Genomic DNA, 21,947 nt, shown 5'->3' with positions numbered 1-21,947 from the left:
TATATATATATAATGAGAGGGAGAGAGAGAGAGAGAGAGATTTACATGGGAGGAAACAAGAAATATGAGAATATATATATTTCTTTTTTAAATTCATATTAGTGGTCCGCGGGGTACTACTTGCAGCAGTGGAGATCCAGAACCTAGCTATTCTAACTGGCCAATCTTGTATTTCTGGGCCACAAGATTGGCAGTGTAGAGTAAAGGTGCCCATACACTGTACGATTCTCGTACGAGAATCGCTGGAAATCCCGCGATCGTACGAGAATCGTACAGTGTATGGAAGGCGTGCGACCGTTTCTACTGTACGGTCGCACGTCTTTTGTCGAAACCAGCATGCTCGAAAACCCGCCGAGAATTCTCGGCGGGTTTCTAGCCTGCTCGTTCGATAGCTGTGGAACGGGCCGGTGTGCGCACGCGCACACTGCCCGTTCTGCATTGCGGTCATCGGAAGCCCGTCCCTCAGCGATGGTCGCAAGTATGATCTGCCCGTCCAAGGTGGGCAGATCGTACAAGCTTTCAATAAGCATACGACCATCGCAAGACAAAAGTCTTGCGATGGTCGTAAGGTGTATGGGCACCTTTAGACATCTTCAGCCACAGAAAACAGATCAACAGAAAAATCATCAGTATACTTACTGTTCAGTCACAGGGTGGGGAGGAGATTTGTAAGTACGAGATCAGTATCCTCCCACCCCTTTTATACAGGACCATGCTGTTTAGCAGACCTGTGTACATCTCAGGACTGGATAGAAAGAAATTAAAATCCTTGGGCAGGTAAAACAACTCCCACATATGTAGTTCAAGCAAATATTTAGCTGTTTGCCCGGAGTTCAGCTTTAAGAATAAGAAAATAAATACAATTTTCAAAAATTGAATAATACAGATGACAGCATTCTCGCAAGCTTTTCTGGCTTCGCCTTGAGAGAAACCTTCAAACCTGACATTCTCCAACCCCCCCTCCTCAGCCTGACCCCCCTCCACGACAGCCTGGTGCGTTAAGTCCAGACTCTTTTCCATGTTGTTTATGCTCCTCAGTGTTGCCAGTTTGTTGCTTAGATCCAGTGTTTACTTCTAAAATATTGGAATTGATTATGTTTATAATATACTATACACTTTGATATGGCACTTTGAGTAGGCAGCAATATATCGCAACAGTGCTCCTGACAGACTGCAGGTGATCCTGTTTTTCCCATCCACCTCTCTGGTTCCAAATCTGATTACTACTTTCCATCCCTTAACATGCTTTATCTACCATTGCTTCTCACAATTGTGTCTACTCTTCTTGAATTTTCTTTCACCCTCTATCCTGACCTCTCTCTGTTTCTGCACTCATCATGTCCTGCTTATTCTGAACCCACACGCTGGGGTTACCTCCGGGACACTGGGGCATGTGTGCTCATATAACACTTGCTCATGGTCTTCTTATATCCAATTCCTTTAACATACTTGCTGTTACTGAAACCTGGTGTCGGGTACCTGCTCGCGGGAGATGCCGCATCCCTCTGCAGGGACACGGACAGAGAGGGCATCCACCAGCACGTCCCGGGCGCGCAGGCGCAGAAGGCCCGGCGGGTCACGCCCCGCGCGGCATGACGTCATCGCGTCAATACGCCGCAGTGACGTTTCTCCAGTTTCTCTAAAGGATTGCTGTAATTATTGTCCTCCTGGACTGGTATTGTTAGGATCCAGAGTGCCTCCAGGTGGCGCTGGAGCTAAGCCCTGCAGTTCCTGGGCTCACCTGCAGGATTCTCCAGGAACTGCTAGGTACCAGACCACCACTGGGTGGTGCTGGGACCTGCAGCTCCAGTGCTCACCTGCAGGTGTCTCCCAGCACTTAGCCATCACCTGGTGCTTCCTGGGAGGGTATTTAAACCCTCCCTGCAGTCAGGACAATGGCTCAGTATTGAACCTTGTTACCTGTGAGTCCTGAACCCTGTTTGAATCTTGTTACCTGTGAGTCCTGAACCCTGTTTGAATCTTGTTTCCTGTGAGTTCTGTTACCAATCCTGAACCTTGAACCCTGTTTGAAGTCCTGTTTCCTGTGTCTCCTGTTTGCTGTCCTTAGCCCTGTTGTTGGTTGTTGCTGTTAGTCTGCTGTGTATATTATACAATCTATACATATATAACATACTTGCCTGGTCCGTGTAACATACTTGCCTGGTCCGTGTGGTCACGCGTGTTTTGGTCTGCCGGTGTGATTACCTGCGCAGGTGTGGGGTCACCTGTGCCGGTATCCTTGACAGGTATCTCCCTTTCATGATTACTTCTCTGCCTGACTACCCAATTTTCTCTCCTCTTAGATACACAATATCATTTTGGTGACTAACATTGCTACTAACATTAACACTCCAACCTCCACTCAACTTCTCAACCTAACCTCTTCTTTTGACTAACACAATGGGCTGCAACTTGGCAAATTTATTGGGGTGAATCAGATCAGGGCTGACCTCTCTAGCACTCTTCCCCCTCCCCCGCCTTCTAACAGTAACCCATCTACCCACCTCTGGATCCCGCTGCTCCAACCCCCCCTCCTCAGCCTGACCCCCCTCCACGACAGCCTGGTGCGTTAAGTCCAGACTCTTTTCCATGTTGTTTATGCTCCTCAGTGTTGCCAGTTTGTTGCTTAGATCCAGTGTTTACTTCTAAAATATTGGAATTGATTATGTTTATAATATACTATACACTTTGATATGGCACTTTGAGTAGGCAGCAATATATCGCAACAGTGCTCCTGACAGACTGCAGGTGATCCTGTTTTTCCCATCCACCTCTCTGGTTCCAAATCTGATTACTACTTTCCATCCCTTAACATGCTTTATCTACCATTGCTTCTCACAATTGTGTCTACTCTTCTTGAATTTTCTTTCACCCTCTATCCTGACCTCTCTCTGTTTCTGCACTCATCATGTCCTGCTTATTCTGAACCCACACGCTGGGGTTACCTCCGGGACACTGGGGCATGTGTGCTCATATAACACTTGCTCATGGTCTTCTTATATCCAATTCCTTTAACATACTTGCTGTTACTGAAACCTGGTGTCGGGTACCTGCTCGCGGGAGATGCCGCATCCCTCTGCAGGGACACGGACAGAGAGGGCATCCACCAGCACGTCCCGGGCGCGCAGGCGCAGAAGGCCCGGCGGGTCACGCCCCGCGCGGCATGACGTCATCGCGTCAATACGCCGCAGTGACGTTTCTCCAGTTTCTCTAAAGGATTGCTGTAATTATTGTCCTCCTGGACTGGTATTGTTAGGATCCAGAGTGCCTCCAGGTGGCGCTGGAGCTAAGCCCTGCAGTTCCTGGGCTCACCTGCAGGATTCTCCAGGAACTGCTAGGTACCAGACCACCACTGGGTGGTGCTGGGACCTGCAGCTCCAGTGCTCACCTGCAGGTGTCTCCCAGCACTTAGCCATCACCTGGTGCTTCCTGGGAGGGTATTTAAACCCTCCCTGCAGTCAGGACAATGGCTCAGTATTGAACCTTGTTACCTGTGAGTCCTGAACCCTGTTTGAATCTTGTTACCTGTGAGTCCTGAACCCTGTTTGAATCTTGTTTCCTGTGAGTTCTGTTACCAATCCTGAACCTTGAACCCTGTTTGAAGTCCTGTTTCCTGTGTCTCCTGTTTGCTGTCCTTAGCCCTGTTGTTGGTTGTTGCTGTTAGTCTGCTGTGTATATTATACAATCTATACATATATAACATACTTGCCTGGTCCGTGTAACATACTTGCCTGGTCCGTGTGGTCACGCGTGTTTTGGTCTGCCGGTGTGATTACCTGCGCAGGTGTGGGGTCACCTGTGCCGGTATCCTTGACAGGTATCTCACTTTCATGATTACTTCTCTGCCTGACTACCCAATTTTCTCTCCTCTTAGATACACAATATCATTTTGGTGACTAACATTGCTACTAACATTAACACTCCAACCTCCACTCAACTTCTCAACCTAACCTCTTCTTTTGACTAACACAATGGGCACACACTCCTACTCATTGTAATAACAACTTACAAGATCTTGTGTTCTCTCACCTGTGCACTCCTTGCAACTTTTCCAACACCTCTTTTCCTCTCTCAGACCACAACCTTCTCAGTTTCTCACCCTGTCCCCAAACCTGAAACCCCCTAATCAGCACACTATTACCAGGAGAAACCTTCTCCACTTCAAACCTTCTCTTCTCTACTCTGCTACTGACTACCTCTATGACAAAATCTCACCCCTGTCCTACCCTGACCTGGCTACTTCTGTCTTCTCGCTCTCATCCTCCCTAGACACCTTGGGGTTGATTTACTAACCTTTTAAAACACACCACGAACGTGTATACACCTCTGTAGTGTGTTCCCTCCCAGCATGATCTATGGGAGGAATCGAAACACCTTTGTAGTGTGTACACACCCAGCAGGTGTGTTGTTCAAAGCCCTGCAATGAATTGCAAGGTAATGTGGTGTAAATTAGCACTATGTTATGTTGCTTGCGTTGATGAATGCAGGAATGTAAATGCATGAGCTAACCATTTTTGTCTAAACTGTGAAGCAGCATTATATATGCATCATGTGCATGATTTTTCCATATATGGCATTAGTGGAAGTATGCTTTTAGAGACTTTTTGGTTGATAAATACGTTTTGCTGTGTGAAAATCACACACACCTGGTGTGTGTGTGTGTTTAGGTTAGTAAATCAACCCCCTTGGCTCATCTCACTGCACGCAGACTTAGGCTGCATCCACAACTATGACAAATAGAAGAAACCTGAAAACTTAAAAGACATAGCAGAGTGTGGAGTAAAACTACGTTTCTGCAAAACTTCTCCCTGTATAAAGCTGCCCTCCTAAAATAGAATTCCTCCCTCAGTGCTACCAAACGGACTTAATTTGACACACTCACTAACCCACACTCTCATCCAGTCCTCATCAACTCTTTTTCACTTTTAACTCTCTACTATGTCCCCCACAGCCTCCACCCACTAACTTGTTCCCCGCCCAGGACATTGCCATTAATTTCAAAAACAAGTTAGATGCAATTCGGGATGAGATCTACACCTTACCCTATTAACGTACCAGACCAACCATCACATTTGTTGCTTTCCTCTTTTGACCCTGTCACTGCAGATGAGGTAACAAAGCTTTTCTCTGACACCCACCTCACCACTTGCCCCCTGGACCCTGTTCCCTCACCGCTACTTCGGTCACTCTCTTGCTCTATCCTATACTCTCTTACTCACATTACTCATACTCTCTCCTGGCTTCTTTCCCTCCCTCCTAAAACATGCTCTGGTCACCCCAATACCCGAAAAACCCTCACTGGAACCCACCAACCTTAACAATCTCAGACCAATCTCCTTACTCCCATTCACCTCCAAACTCCTAGAATGCCTAATCTACAACTGCTTGAGCCGCCTCCTTACTGCTAGAAACCTCCTTGACCCCTTACAGTCCAGCTTTCACCCCCAACACTCTTCTGAAACTGCCCTCCCAAAACTCACTAGTGACTTACCAACTGCTAAAAACAATGGCCACTACTCCTTACTCTTGCTATTAGACCTTTCTGCTGCTTTTGACACAGTTGACCACCCACTGCACCTCAAAAAAACTCCACTCGTTTGGCCTGCAAGACATTCTCATGGCTCTCTTCCTACCTATCCAAGCACTCCTTTAGTGTCACCTTCAAATCTAACTCCTCCTCTTTCTGTACGGGTCCCACAGGGCTCTGTCCTTTGACCCCTTCTCTTCTACACCTCCTTGCTTGATCAGTTGATAACCTCTTATGGCTTCCAATACGATTGCTATGTTGATGGCACTCCAAATATATCTCTCTATTCCACAACTCACCCCCTCAGTGTCCTTACTAACTGACATATCAGTCTGGATGTCACAGCAGTTCTTAAAACTCAATCTTTCACCTTCCCCCAACTTTCTATTGAGATTGATAACACAACTATCCCTCCCTCCCTATGCTATGGTGATATGTGTGATCCTTAACTCTGACCTCACCTTTCTGCCCCACATCCAATCACTATCTAAATCCTGCCGCCTTCACCTTTGTAGCATCTCCAAAATACACCGTTTCCTAACCAATGATACCACAAAGCTACTCATCCACTTTCTAGTTATCTCTCATTCCTACTATTGCAACTCCCTCCTCATTGGCCTACCTCTACACAGACTATCCCCCAGTCTGTCATGAATGCTTCTGCTAGACTCATCCATATAACCAACCACTCAGTGTCAGCAACCCCCCTCTGCCAATCCCTCCACTGGCTTTCAATCGCCCAAAGGATAAAATTAAAAATATTACCTACCACTTACAAAGCCATCCACAACTCTGCACCCGGCTATATCTCCAAATTCGTCTCAAAGTTTCATCCTAACCGTCCCCTCTGCTTCTCCCAAGACCTCCTGCTCTCTAGCTCCTCCCATGCTTGCCTCCAGGACTTCCCTAGAGTCTCTCCCATCCAAGCCGTCTGTCTATCTCCTACTCTGTCTATCTTTAGGCAATCAGTAAAGACTCATCTCTTCTATCCTATCCTGGTGCCTAGCCTGCCTCAACCTAACCACTGAACTATCACTTTCACAAACAATTCATCCTCACATAGCTACCACCTCTTGTATCACTTGCCCCTTCCTTTTAGATTGTAAGCTCTCACGGGCAGGGACCTCCTTACCATCTTTTCTTGATTTGTATTGCAACGGTAATGTCCTCATTATATTGTAAAGCGCTGCGCAAACTGTTGTCGCTATATAAATCCTGTATGATAATAAAATAATAATATTTTGACAGCAGTGGAAGCAATCAAGCAAAATATGACTTTTCACTTGTTATTAATGCTGAAAAATAAAAACAATTTTTATATTGTTTCAATCTGCTCTACAGCACCATAACATTGCTTTCCATACACTCATGTTTAAGAAGAAAAAAAAAACCTTTCCTTAAAGAAAACTTTTCACAAACATTTCTCACTAAAAAAGAAGGTTTTCCTAAAAAAAAATTTTGTTATTAATGGACTTCACTTGTGATCTCAGTTGGTTAAACTACAGGCGTCTGGTGTTCCTTTCTAAACAGTACCATCATCCTGACATATTCCTGAAGGCCCGTTTCTAGGACATTAGATGCTGTCATCTTCTGTGAGTGCCTGACTTCTAATTGGTCAGAAAAAGTAGAACAAGTCCAAAAAAAAAATTGCCAAGAGGTAGTCTCTTCTGCCAAAACAACTTCTTTTTTTTCCCTCTGCTTCTAGCAATTATATATACAATGTCTGTGGTGCATGGGCAGTGTAGTGTACACCTCTGACTCACTTCTGCTTGTGCAGGAGTGACATCACTGGTGGTCCAAGGGCAGTCTCTATGACTTAGGCCAGGATTGGGCGAGGGGACCGAGAGTGTCACTGAGGAATTTTCAAAAAACGAATTTAGTGTGGAATAGAGTGTTGCCGGATTCTTCCTTTACTATATGTCCAAGGGCAGAGCTTGAAGACACTGGACCCAAAACATGACTGGCAATGTCAAAAGCCCAAAACCCATTGACACAAGCCCTATGTCTACCATGATGTAAAAATATACTCTGCATACTTGCACATTATGGCAATAGCCTACCTATTTTAAAACTGGTAAAATAAGAATTTAAAGTGACACTAAACTCAGGAGTTCAATCTTTAAAAATGCATTCAAGTAGCCAAACTACTAACAAAAATGCAACTTATTTGTGCATCACTCGGCTGAATTGGTGCTGACACTGTCCTTCCTTCTGGAGGGTGGCTACTTTTGTTCCCCATGGTCCCTGTGTGTGCTGTAACGTAGTCACTGCTCCAACTCACTTCTGTGATAGACTATAGCTTTAATACAAATTAGTACACTAAACATGAGATTGCAGTCCATTATGGAAGTGAGCTTGGAGCGGTGGCTATTTTAAAACGCACACAGGGATCATGGGGAACAAAAGTAGTGATGCACAAATAAGGTGCAGTATTGGTAATAGTTAGGGTACTTGAATGCATTTTTTAGGATTTAACTCCTGAGTTTAGTGTCACTTTAAGGCTCATAGACAGTATATGACAGAGAAGGGTCACAGAAGAAATGTAGGACTTTGACTCTAGGACCTGGTTTAGGACTATAACATCCCCATAGGAGGTTATAAAACCAGAATGCTGACCTTGGGTAAGGCTTATGAACATGATATTTTTGTGAAATTTATGTTTGTGACATGTCCACTTTATAAAACATCTACTTTTTATGTTTTAAATAAATTAAACTTCTTTCTCTACAGGTCAGTAATAAATGAGAAATTTTGATATAAAACGCACCAGTGGAATGAAGCATTGCAGGTCTGAAAAGACAATATTGTGAAATCTGGAAGATTAGCAGATGCTGGGAAGGAGTCAGTTAAGGTGAACCGCACAAGTGACAGATGAGAAGTAGCTTGCGTTTCCAGACAGGAAAGTGTTAACATCCAGGAGGTGTGAAAACCACAGCTTGGGAAATCCTCTATCTCACTGTTTAGCTAACTGTTCAGTGGCAGACTACAGAGGGCAGAGATTCCACAGTCTTCAGAGGTCAAGTCAAGCCACCAGCATTTCAAGAAGGCCTATCAAAATTTAATCTGTCTGCTGTCAACAGCAACCTTCCCCAGCTGGGGTTAACTGCTATTCAAAGCCGACCTGAGATAAGAAGTCCATCCCTCAGGATTTTAGACTGATTTTACATTACACAGCTATTCTTTTTAACCAAACAACCTTGCTTAGGAGATTTGCAGGTTCCTGCATGTCAACATTGTCCTGCAATTACGACCTGGGTGCTATGTTTTCTATGACATAAGATAATCTGTCACACCTTTTCTGGGGCTTGTACATTGCCGAGGCACTTTAGGATTTGCAGCGGTGCCTTTTTTCTAGGCTTTATTTTCTTAAACCTATTGTCACAGTAAATTAGCACTTGGTGCTCTAACGCTTCTTAGGAAGGCCGATTCTCGGCTTCTTAGAAGTAAAGAGCCTCGGGGTGCATGCTAAGAGATTTATGCCTGTAATACTGTTAAGCTGTGTGGATGATGATTGTCCTTAAGGCTCATATGGCTTTAATTCCCTGTGCACTAAAAGGCTGTGTACAGGCTACATTAGAGAACAACTACAGTCCTAAGGAAACTCAGAAATTGTTTCCATAGGAGGAGCTGCTTGAATCATTAAATACAACCAATTAACATTTTTGCCTACTTGCAGTTGGCGAGCAGCTTATATGAAGTTAATTTCCAGAAAAAATTGTATATGTTTGCCTCCTCCATTTATCAGGATTATTGACATTGAAGTGGTTTTTACAGCATCATAGGAACAAAGTGTTTGTTCCTAGTTCAGAGCTGCTTAGTTAAAGGGGGAGTGAGCTCAAAGATCCTATTTTTTTTTTTTTTATATTCCTCCACATGTACCTGATTGTTAGAGATAAAGGGCTGTCATCAGGGCCGTACTTATTCTTCCTACCTAGGCCAGATATCTTGTGACACCTTTTCCCCTGTTTCAGTCAACTATCTAACTGATGTCACCCATGGCGTGCCAGGGCTGGAAAGGATCAAAGAGACATTTTGCCTACTCTGCATCAACACACCTGGAACTTATTAATTGAAGATCCTCTAGGACCAAATGCCATTCACATAAAAAAACCCTTCTCAATTTCAGCCTTGAATATTCCCTTTGGAATATGTGTGTCACAACCACCAAGATGGTCACTCTGGTCTGTTTGAAGATCAGTTCTAGGTGTATGGAACAGGTACACCATTCCCCCAGCAATGATGCACAAACTGTGCTGGCAGGGCAGCAGTCTGGAAGGGTAACGTGATGTGTTGCCCTTGGAAGCCTTGCCACCCCCTTTCACTAAAAATCACCTCAGCATGCTGATATAAAATCATCTTACATTCATTAGTTAAAACCTTTTTTTCTTTTACTTACAATTATGGTCTTTCTACTTCCTGGTCCTCGTGGGCATTAGTGATATAATCTGTGCATTCTGGGAAGGTTACATCAGCAGAGCATTGCTGGGAAATCTCATCTGTAATTTCATGAGAACTCAGGGAAAGGCATTTTCCTCCCCTGAGGTGATGTGCACGGTCACTGTCCTAGTCATATGTGCCAGAGTTCCAGGAAGTAAAGGGAGATATATTAACCACTTGCTGACCGCGGTGTTTAACCCCCTTCCTGGCCAGGCCATTTCTCAATATTCAGCGCTGTGGTATTTTGACTAAAAAACAAAAAATCACCAGCACTCGAAACTTGAAAGCAGAAATGTCCCTTTATTGGACAAAAAGCGTCATGAAGAAGCCGACGTTTCGGGGCCGCACAGGGTCCCTTCTTCAAGGCAGAAAGTATGACAAACAAATACTCAATATACCACACATATATATACCCCCTGTAATGAATCAACAATCAAGGAGATACACCCATAGTGACGTCATAATGGCGGCAAAAAACGCCATTTTAAGAGATTAAAAAAACAAGAAAAGTGATAAAAAACATTCATAACATATAGAATCATACCTGTAATGAAATTATCCGGGAAAATGCTGTTGTTGCATCACGGTAAACGTAAAAACAGTATCGATGTCCGAGGCCCCGATTGCTATGGCTCGTTTGGTGTGTGTAATCTACAGCCCATTTCCGCATCTAGCAGGCGCAGGAAAAACCTGTCACGAATAAGGGGCAGGCCGTCACAGCTCACAAAGAGCGTACGGCGCATGCGCAGGGCTACATACCATATATGGTGTGGCATAGGTCAGAGCTTTATAGGTTGCCATAGGGACGCAGGTTATTTCGTCAGATCTATCCATTCAGAATAGCCGATCCAAAAGGAACGAAACAAATAACAATTTAGACCGATATGCAGGCATAGCAGTGTTCCCGGATAGGTGTAAGAAACAAAACATTGAATCTACAAAAATAGATGAACCACATATATAAGAGAAAACATACTGGAACAAATAAAAAACAAACATTTAAAAGAGGAACAACATGTAATAACGTGATAGCACATATCAGAGATATAAATAAGAATATACCCAATTAAGTAAAAGACATCATAAATGTATAGTATATAAAAAAATATTATATAGTATAAACAATACAAATCCTTTTCTATCAAGAATAATGATTCATTAAGTGGGGTAATTCGTATCGATATGTAACTAACGCATATCTTTGTATAACTAGTGCATATAGATCCAGGAATCTAATAAATAACCAGATGTTTTATGTTTAGTGCAATTAATCTGTCAAAAAACACGATAGGGACAATGAAGTATTAAGCCCCTTTGGTCTCATGGTGTTGAGTGTGTGAATCCAAAAGGCTTCCCTACGCAAAAGTAGATTGTCCCTATTTCCACCTCTATGAGGTCTCGATACCTGTTCGATGATCATCGCCTTCAATTCATGTATCTGGTGATTTAATTGAGAAAAATGTACAGCCACTGGTTTATTAGGATCAATATCCTTTCCAAGACTCTTATTTTCGATCGCCATTTTAATATTGCTTTTATGCCTTTGATATCGTTTTTTGAAAGCATTAATAGTTTTACCCACATAAACCAGCGAGCACGGACATTTTAATATATAAACACAGTAATCTGAGACACAATTTAAGTATCCACGGATCGAGTATTTCTTCCCCGTATATGGGTGAAAAAATGAATCGCCCGTAATCAAAGAGTTGCAGACGCTGCAATTACAGCATCTGTAACATCCCTGTTTAGTAGATATTTTTAGTGGCAAAGTTCCATACTTGGGGAGCGGGTCGGCATTAACTAGGAAATTACGAAGGGACTTGTTACCCGAATAAACAATGCGTGGTGCACATTTAACCGTTGGTATCAAAGTCCTGTCAGGTCTCAGGATGTTGGTGTTACGATTAATTATACGTCTAATCTGATGTGAGTGGGGGTGATACTTAGTAACTAGGAATGTATCGTTGGATAGTTCCTCCCTAGGCTTAGAAATTAGATGCCTCTCTCTAGCTATATTTAATGCGTGGTCGAGGACGCCTTTTGGGTAGCCTATCTCGCTAAATTTGTTGTACATTTTAAGTAATTGTATTTCACGATCAATTTCAACAGCATTTGCCCGGATAATTTCATTACAGGTATGATTCTATATGTTATGAATGTTTTTTATCACTTTTCTTGTTTTTTCAATCTCTTAAAATGGCGTTTTTTGCCGCCATTATGACGTCACTATGGGTGTATCTCCTTGATTGTTGATTCATTACAGGGGGTATATATATGTGTGGTATATAGAGTATTTGTTTGTCATACTTTCTGCCTTGAAGAAGGGACCCTGTGCGGCCCCGAAACGTCGGCTTCTTCATGACGCTTTTTGTCCAATAAAGGGACATTTCTGCTTTCAAGTTTTGAGTGCTGGTGATTTTTTGTTTTTTGCTCTGTATTTGCACGGTGCCATCCGTGAATTGAGTCACTTCGAGCACCATCATCCTCCAATTGGCCGGGACTGCTGTGGGGTGTGCGGAGGGCTTTCTCCTATTTTTGCGTGGTATTTTGACTGACATTTATTTAGTTATGCAACGCTGTACTGAAATAAATTTGATACCGTTTTTTGGGGAGAGATAGAGCTTTCTTTTGGTGGTATTTAATCACAACTGGGTTTTTTATTTTTTACTATATTAAGGAAACCTTACCAAAAATTTAGAAAAAAAAAACCATTTGTTTTTTACATTATGTTATAATACATTTATTATTACCCAATTTGTTCATAAAATATAAAAGATGGGGTCACGTCAGTTGAATAGACACCAAACACATCAAGCCTTAAAATTGCGTGCACCTGCGAAATCGCAAAAGACTACCATAACCAAAATTATCCATAGTCGATGCTTTAAAAACTTTTACCACTCATCTGTTTAGTGTTATAAGTCAATATTGTCCCTAGAATTATTGTTCATGCTCTGACGTTGACGCGGTGATTTGTAACATGGGCGGCGTAATGGGCACAATCGTCCTTTTTTTTCCCCTTGTGTTTAATAGTTTTGGAACTTCTTGCACAGCCTCACAGAGAAACACAAGCACACAGTCTGATATGCATGCTGCACATGACTTGGAAAACAGGAAGGAAGCCGCAGCTTTATTCTCTACCTTATTCAATACAACAGAGTATAAACCATAGATACTGTATAACAGAACTTATAAACACTGCCATCTACTGACCGAAAATGTATACTGCAGGAGTTGTTGCTAAAGATACAATAATGTGTATTCTAACAAATGGGTCCCCATATCAAAATGTTGTCACCTGACTTCCTCTGTTCTCGTTTGTGTACATTATTACTTCCATCAAGTGAGAGACAAGTATTAGCTGATGTGGTAGCAGTGTAGACTATGGCACCAAGCATGAGCCTCGTGATCCTGGTCATGTTACTTTATCTTCTCAGTATGAAAAATTAGAATGTAAGGCTGGTTATCGATTCCCTTGGCAGGTTCAGTCTGCATGCCGTGATTACTGTTAACTATAACAGATCAGATAAGATCCAGAAAAATCAATCAGTCAACATTTAATGACACCCAGGTAATTTACCACCGTTTACCACCATTTTAAGTGAGCAACATAAAAAAGTGACATACATGCTGCAACCTGTCACTAGCATTAAAGTGTATCTATGGTCATAAAGTAGAAATATATCTGTATCTATATATTGAATCTCCATACGTTTTATCCCACTTCTAATAACCATTCTCTCACAGAGCTGTCTTCTGAACTACAACCCAGCATCTGAACAATGTAAAATTATCATTGCTTGCTGGAAACAATGCATGATGGGATATGCAGTCTTGAGAAATGAAGATTGCATCACATCGAGCAGCAGGGAAAGAGACACAAAGCACACTGGGAATCCAGGAAGTTGTTGAAAATGATAGGCCAATGTAAGGCAGCACTCACTACATAAAAGGGATTTTTCAAATAAGCTTTGATTGAATTATCAAAAACATCTATAATATGTATTCCTATTACAATGCTGATGTTATAACAGGATGGGATATGCTGTGAGCTCCTTTAAGGAGTATGTTGTTTTTTTTCTTTAGTTTTGGATAAAGCCATGAAGGTTGTGAAGGGCAGTACCCGAATCCCCATACCCCTTTTATGGCCATTAACTTGCATATAAGCCTTCAAAAAGGAGACAATTGATTCTTCAAGTTCGGATCCCATAGACTTGCATTGAGTTCGAGTTTGAATTCAAACTTTTTCCATAGTCTAAAGTTCGAATTCGAAACGAACACGAGGGTTTTCGGCCCATCACTATTGACTAGCTGAAATCACAGACAGGGCTACCCACACCACATCCCTGATCCAGGACTCTGGGGACCCCCTCAGAGTGACTGGCAATGGCCATACAGGAAGTTCAAAGAGAACCCAGACAAAAATGTAATCACATGCAGGCTGCAGGGGTTGGGAAAACACACATCCATATATAATAATACTAAAATGACAGGGCAACATAATCGTGTATTGTTTTCAGTGACACAACTATATCATTTAGATAAGAGGACAAAACGATGTGTAATTTCCCACAATGTCAGATATTTCATCCAGGAAATCAATACATTCAATGTTCCTTTAGCACATATAACCAAGGAGAATAATAATAATGAGCATTAATTGTTTTCTAGGTGCATTTATTTATAGTCTTTCTTGGGTATGTTTAAAGTGAATCTATTTAAAAAGAAGTGCAATTGCTGCCATTGCTGCCTCCTTTTAAAAATGCTAGTTGCCTGGCTTGTTTTTCAATAATAAATCCAGATCAAACAAATATACATTGCCCAGCAAAATATTTTGCCCCAGCACTTACAGTCATTATGTTTTAGAAGAGCTGGCTCTAACTCTCTCAGCTCAGCTTCCTGTACTTCCTGTTCAGTACAAGATCACAAGGCACAGAGCAGTCTGCAGCAGCTGCCCCTCTACTAGCTTGGAGAAGGGAAGGAGGAAATAGGGAGTAGGGGGAGGGGAGTTTTATTGCGGTTAGGGAACCGAGAAACTAGACAGAAACTAAAGTGCAGGCTAAAAATAAAAGCAGTTTATTGAATTAACAATAAACAAAAATGGCAAAAAACAATGGAGAAAGTCCAGGACATCGTCAGTGCCAAGCCAGAAGGCAGATGCCAAAGCGGGCAGTCAGCCGAACCAGGTCAGAGAACACTGAGAGCAGGATGAATGGAAATAATAGCCAGAATCAGGAACCAGGAGATCCGTCAGCCAGAGCCAGGGTCATACATGGAGAACAGGAACAACAGCAGAGCACTTGGTAGATCAGAAAAAAACACGCAAGGGCGGAGACTGAATGGACAAGGTGATGGTTAAATAGTGAACTGTGTTGCATCATCACTCTGAGATAGGAATTTGACATCAGTTTGTCAGATTTGCCGAATGATGATGTTTACAGGTTTGGTCATAAGAAGGTGCTAAAGAGGAATGAGCAATGTCAGACATACTGCAAACATGGCATGCTGAATCCAACTGGAGGAGGAAGGGTAAGAAACCCTGACACTTGCCTTGCTGTGCCTGTGCGTTTGTGGAGACACACAAAACATACTATTGTTATTATTATTATTCTAATGCAGAATTTATATAACGCCACAGTTTGAGCAGCGCTCTACAATATAAGGAAGACATTACAATCACAATACAATTCAAGACAAGATGGTAAGGACGGCCCTGCCACTGAGGGCTTACAATCTAAAAGGGAGGGGCAAGTGATACATGAGGAGGTACTAGCACACACAAGGGTGGCTCCATGGGACCCAGGGCAAGGGAAAGGAGCCACCCTAAAGCAGGATATCAGGACCGGTGCTCAACAGACCAGCTAATTCTACAGGAAGTTCAAACTTTTAAACATCAAGGAGCAGCATCAATTGCAAGTGATATAATCATAACTGAAAAACGTTTGACTTTAATATCACTTTAAAGTTTAGTTCCACTTTTGCAGTCAAATTGGGATAACACCTATTTTACATTTGTTACATGTTCTCATTCACATAGCATAACTTAAAACATATTTAAACTCTGCTGCCTATATTTTTAAGTGCTTTATACTTGCTTACAAATCTTATATAGCCATCCCCTATGTAATGTTAAGGAGGGGGCTGTGGGAATTTTCGTTTACTCTAATGAACCCTGTCTGTACTGTGCTGGCAGCTCTCATTATCAGTTGTAAATTAGATTTGAACACTGTCTGTCCTAACAAAGGGTTAAAGACTTAGAAGAATTGTATGTTAATAAGGAGAAGCTCAGTCTGAAAGTGAAGGTAAAGGGTCAAACTGAGGAACACATTGCTGAGAGAAGACTGGAATCTGTATAAAGGTCTTCACCAAAAAAAAATCTAAAAAGGTAAGAAATATATTTTTTTTAATTGTTTTTCAGTACACTGCGTGCATAAGAACATATAACAAACATATGATCATGTACCTGACTGGAGACTCAGCTGAGAAGGGGGCTGCCCGTTCACCTCTCGTCCCACCCCTCTGGAAGTGGTGACAGGGGATGCAAGGACAGAGCGGAGCGCAGGTGCTGATACTGGTGGCTGGCCGGTTATTGAGGAGTCGCTTGAGTGAGTTGGACCAGCTAATGAATCGTCAGGACCGGAATGACACTGGGATCTCTAGGAACCAGAGCCGGCAACAGGCGAGAGGCCAATGAAGCACTGGCTGGATGTAGATGCTCAGGGTACTGATGGAGCGATCCACCAAGTGGCAGACCAGGAGCCGAGGTCATACACAGGAAACAGAATCTTGAAGTGCCAAATCACAGATCAGGAGCAGAGTCAGGAATCATAAGCCAGGGTCATACACAGGAGATCAGAGAGCAGAGGTACCAAATTTAGAAGGAGGAAGCGGAGTCAATGGTCACAAGCATGGTTCATGCACAGGAAATCAGAATACTGGAACAGAGTACATGGCACACAGGAACTAGCTGAAGGATACTAAGCAACTTGGTCATTGGTCAACTTGGTACATTCTACTTTCCCACTACTTCTCCTTTAATGATTACCATTTTAAAAATAAAATACTTGTTCTCATCTTTTCATCTTTTGTTGCATCCAAGTGCTGCTAGTTTTCTGTAGCCTCTTTGCAGGTACTACATGTCTACATGCTCTCTAATAATGGCTGCATGGGGCAGGTTTCCCGATGGTGACAACAGTGAATCATGTCTGTGTAATATATGTTACAATGGCCACTTGCAGTGTTCACTGGAAGCCTATGTGACAGGGTGATGACTTTAAAAAATTCAGGTAAAATCATAGAAAAATAAAGTGTTGTAAATGTTTACTTGCAACTTTGACTAGTTAATTCCCTAGCCCCATCTTTGTTACATGGCATAGCCCTCTCCTGTACTTGGAATGTCTCATTACACTCTGTGAATCAATGGTCCTCTGTCACTTCCCTCACCTCCTTACATAACCTATTATCTAGCTGCCGAGTAGTGAAGGGGAATACTATAGAGTGTTAAAGTGACACTAAACTCAGAAGTTAACTCTTAAAACTGCATTCAAGTACCTCAACTATTAACAAAAATGTGTCTTATTTGTGTATCACTCAGCTATAGATCCTCAAATCATCTCTGAATTGGTGCTGACACTGTCCTTCCTTCTGGAGGGTGGTTACTTTTCTTCACGATGGTCCCTGTGTGTGTGTTGTAAAGTAGTCACCACTCCAAGCTCGCTCCCGTGATGGACTACAATCTCTTGTTTAGTTCACTAATTTGTATTGAGATTGTAGTCTATCACGGGAGTGAGCTTGGAGTGGTGAGTACCAGTGACGTGCCATGCATTCTGTGCTGGGTGCTGTGTTGACAGGGTCTCTTCAAAGGCATAAGCCCTTTTTAATGTGTATGTGTAGCCATTTTCTATTTTTTATTCTTCAATTTTTTTTTTAGCTTTACAGAAGGCAAGGTTTTCATTGCTCTCTATTTGTTCTGATGGCCATTACCACCAAGACAGAAATTATGAAAAATCCAAAACTTTGTTCTTGTTGCATCTCCAGGAAATCTCCCCAACTGGACACCAACAGCAAAAAAACAAAGACAAAAGCTGACTACTCTATACAAAACTAGACATAGAAGGTTTGGCTATACAAAGTGTTTTAAGACAGCTTAGTTTTGCTCTCAGACTAACTATCATATTGGCAATGGCAATTTTACCAGACTGACTGTCCAGGTCTGATTTTTTTCCCCTGTGAGTAACTCTTCCTAGAGAATGATATTCTTCTGTCTTGTCTATAGCGAAATCATTCAGACAACCATCCTTGTAACATTAATTAAATGTAATGAAGTGTTATTATTTGCTAGACCTTGATGTTAGATGTTTCACTTTATGCACATTAAGCATCAGAAAATGTGACTGTGCAGTTCACAGAGGGCTGTCATTATCCGTGTTGTGTGTAATCTAGTGCTTAGCGTAGACTCAGCAAATATGGGATGCTTTGTTATCTTTGTTATTCATTTAACTCTGTTATACGCATTAAACTTCTTTGTTATTCATTTAACTCTGTTATACCCATTAAACCTCTTCATTGGTTTCATTTCCATGTTTCCTAACTATTCCCAAAGCTTTTTTTAATTTTGTAAATAGGTATGTGTGAAACTGAGTGTTTTAATTTCCCGAAAATTGGGCGAAACACATTGAAGTCAATGGGGAGGTGCAATTAAGGCAGTTTGGGTGGTTTTTAAGGGTGCAATGTGCTTTGAAGCAGATCTATACTTCCTTTCACTAAAAATCACACCAGAGTGCAGCTCTGCATGCTGATATGAAATCATGTTACATTCATTAGTTAAATATATATATTTTTATTTTACTTACAAGTACTGTTGTTCCACTTCCTGGTCCTCTTAGGCATTAGTGATGTAGCTTATGCCTAAGAGACACATCCTGGGAAGGTTACATTAGCAGAGCATTGCTGGTAAATCTCATTTGTATACTGCAAAATCTGGCGAGATCTCAGGGAAAGACATTTTTCCCCTGAGACGATGTGCATGGCCACAGGTCCTAGTCACATGTGCCAGAGTTCCAGGAAGTAAAGGGAGATGGACTTCTCCGCCCTTAGTAAAAATGGCCACTGTGAGAAGAATGGGGAGGAAAAGAAAAATAAGGTATGCAATTATGTAGAAGTATTTGTTTGTAGATTGTCATTAATAAACATTTCTAAAGGCATCTTTGTTGTCATTTTGAAGATAAGGGTAAAGTTTGTCTCCAAGTTGCTCTTGAGGGTTACCAGTGCTTATTTTAACATTCCTGGACTTGTTCTTGTACCAAAAAAATGGACATTCATTAGCTTCATAACTAAATACACAAATAAGTACAGGTATGGGAACTGTTATATTTGCCAAAGGATATGTATTTATGTCCAGCCAGTTCTGAGATTTACACAACCATGTCAGACAGCACAGACAGCCTAGTTACCTGACTTTTCTATGCTACAGTTAAGCAACACGGCCTGGGCAGCTCCCCACCCCAACCTAAAATTGGACAGTGGAGAAGCAGTAAAAGACTGATGGAGTTATCTCTTTGCTCCTTCCTCGTGTCAGCATTCTTATCAGCACAAGTAAATGCAGGACACTTGATTGGCCACAAATACTACCCCTCACTTAAGGCTTTAATCACGCCCTTTTAATCCATCATAAAACTATTCCTACTCATGCCAATCCTTGCTCTCAGAAAGTTGCCAGGGTGCTCAAGGCTCTTAAAGGCCCTTACAATACCCCTCTGTACATGATTTGTAGTCTCATAAATAAGATCATTTCTCAATACAGTTTGGTAGAAGTGCACACAGAGTTGTGATTTTACCTCTTCTTATTTTTCGTTTGAAAACATGGTATTCAAGAAAGTCCCAATCATTATTTACCATGTTCGTTAAGGCTTCCCAATGAAGAGTCAGGGAGTTGTTATTTTTACATGTTCAATGTTATTTTAGCACCGAAGAGTTATTTTTACACCTTGAATTGTAGAAATAACGTTTAACGTGTTAAAATACGTTTGATGTATTCTGGGACCAGAAGTGGAGGAGAACAGTGCCTACAAATGATGTATTTTTAACAGACTGCACTGTTGTATGCAAACAACTTTATTAAACCTGTTAAAGTTTACATCTTTAGGAAATACAACCCCACTAAAAAATGAATATATATATATATTATTTTTCAAATAAAACACAGGCAAACAGTTCCAGCTTCCAAAAACTGCAAAAAAGAGGCTTCACTACCAGAAGTTATCAATTCACCTCACAAATCTCCCTCTCAGGGCAGAGAATATGTCCCGAAAACTGTCATAATGACCCTCTGAAGGAGGAGCATATGTAACAATTGTCCAATAGTCGATAGGCTTGTTAAAATAAGGATTGAAACATTAAATAAGCTTCACGATAAAATATCACTTAAGAGAAGAGAGGCATTAATTGGTGGATTTTCCAAGTGTTAAATCGTTTGGTGAATTGCACAAGCTTATATAGCGTATGATATCTATTCAATAACAAGTGAAATCAGGGAAAAAAAAGCTTTGTGAATTGACCCCATAGAAGTCATCTCAGTGCATCTCAGTTACTTTGATGAACTTTGGTATATGGAGGTTCAATCGAAAGCCTTTTACAGAAAATAGCATGCAGTATTTCTCAATTAATGGCTAGTACTTTGTCATAAATCATGCACATGTTGAATTGGCATCTGTAATTCCTCTATGTGATGTGTGTTGGTTGCTTTTCTGGACCCAGGAACATAAACTAAATTAGAAAGTAAAGGCTGGTGAGGATGTTTACAGCTGTGTTCCGGAGAAATTTGAATCCCGACAATTACCAATGTCACCTGAACTCCAGCTGTGTCCATTTCCTAACAAACAAAGTAGAACCTTTTGCTTTAACTCCCTTGACGCTGTAGCGCTTGCTGAGGTTTCCTTTGTTTCTTTTTAAAAAGGAAACTCCAGGGAAAGCTATTCCTTTTCTTTTAGTTTTGAATAGCATGGAAAACAGGTTAAAACATTTTCATGTTTTTATTGCTGTCTTTGTGCCTATAGAAGGGTATTTACCTAATTTTCTGTCTGGTCATTGGGACAGGAAATGAGGAGAAAAGAGAATATCCCATCACACTCCTGACCACTACCCCATGGGAAGAGGTATAAGCTAGACTGATCTGCAATTGGCGTTGCATCAGTACAAGGCTGTAACAAGTGTATCACCAGCACGCTGACCATCAGAGGTGTGCTGGTGGTAGATACACCCTTGAGGTATATATACCCGAGAGTATACACTCAGGATATATATATATATTTGAAGGGGGGGGCTACTAAAGTAAAGGGTGACTCTGATGTAATGGAGGAATTTTGCATTGAAAGGGGGACTTCTATGTGAAGGGGGAACACCATTTTTTGTGTGTTTTGGCATGTGGTGCCCCCTTATTTAATCCATTTTAGACTGGGGTGTCTAGAAATTTGTCATACTTTTAAAGGGTGCCATAACAGAAAACTGTCAGTGTCTATGAAGTGGGGTCTATGAAGTGGGAAAAAATCCCCCCAATGGAACAGTACACAGGGGGTCCCCAGCACACATCCAAGCTAGTTAGGGAAAAAAAACCTGATCTGTTTATATATTTACAAATACATGTGGAAGCCACACTGCTGCCTCAAGGCACCCTTAACTCACTACCAGTGGCGACTCTAGGAACAATATATAGGGGGGGGCACATAAGATACCACAGTCAGATCTGGGGTGGCACTAATAATTTTCATTGCATGTCGCAACCGATGGGCGCCGAGAGCTGATTTAATTGCGGATGGCATCTGCGCACTGCAGTTGCGACAGAAGCTGCATACAGCATGTGCTGGTTACTACTTAAACTGGCGCGCTGTGTGGAGCTTCTGAGAAGATACGCTATTAGCATAGCGAGGAAGTCGGCTGCGCATTTTGCATCACTCCCGCTACGCTAATAGCGTATCTTCTCAGA

The sequence above is a fragment of the Nanorana parkeri genome, unplaced genomic scaffold, assembly GCF_000935625.1.
Source record: "Nanorana parkeri isolate BGI_ZX_2015 unplaced genomic scaffold, ASM93562v1 scaffold799, whole genome shotgun sequence".
NCBI lineage: Eukaryota > Metazoa > Chordata > Amphibia > Anura > Dicroglossidae > Nanorana > Nanorana parkeri.
This window is presented reverse-complemented; position numbering follows the sequence as displayed.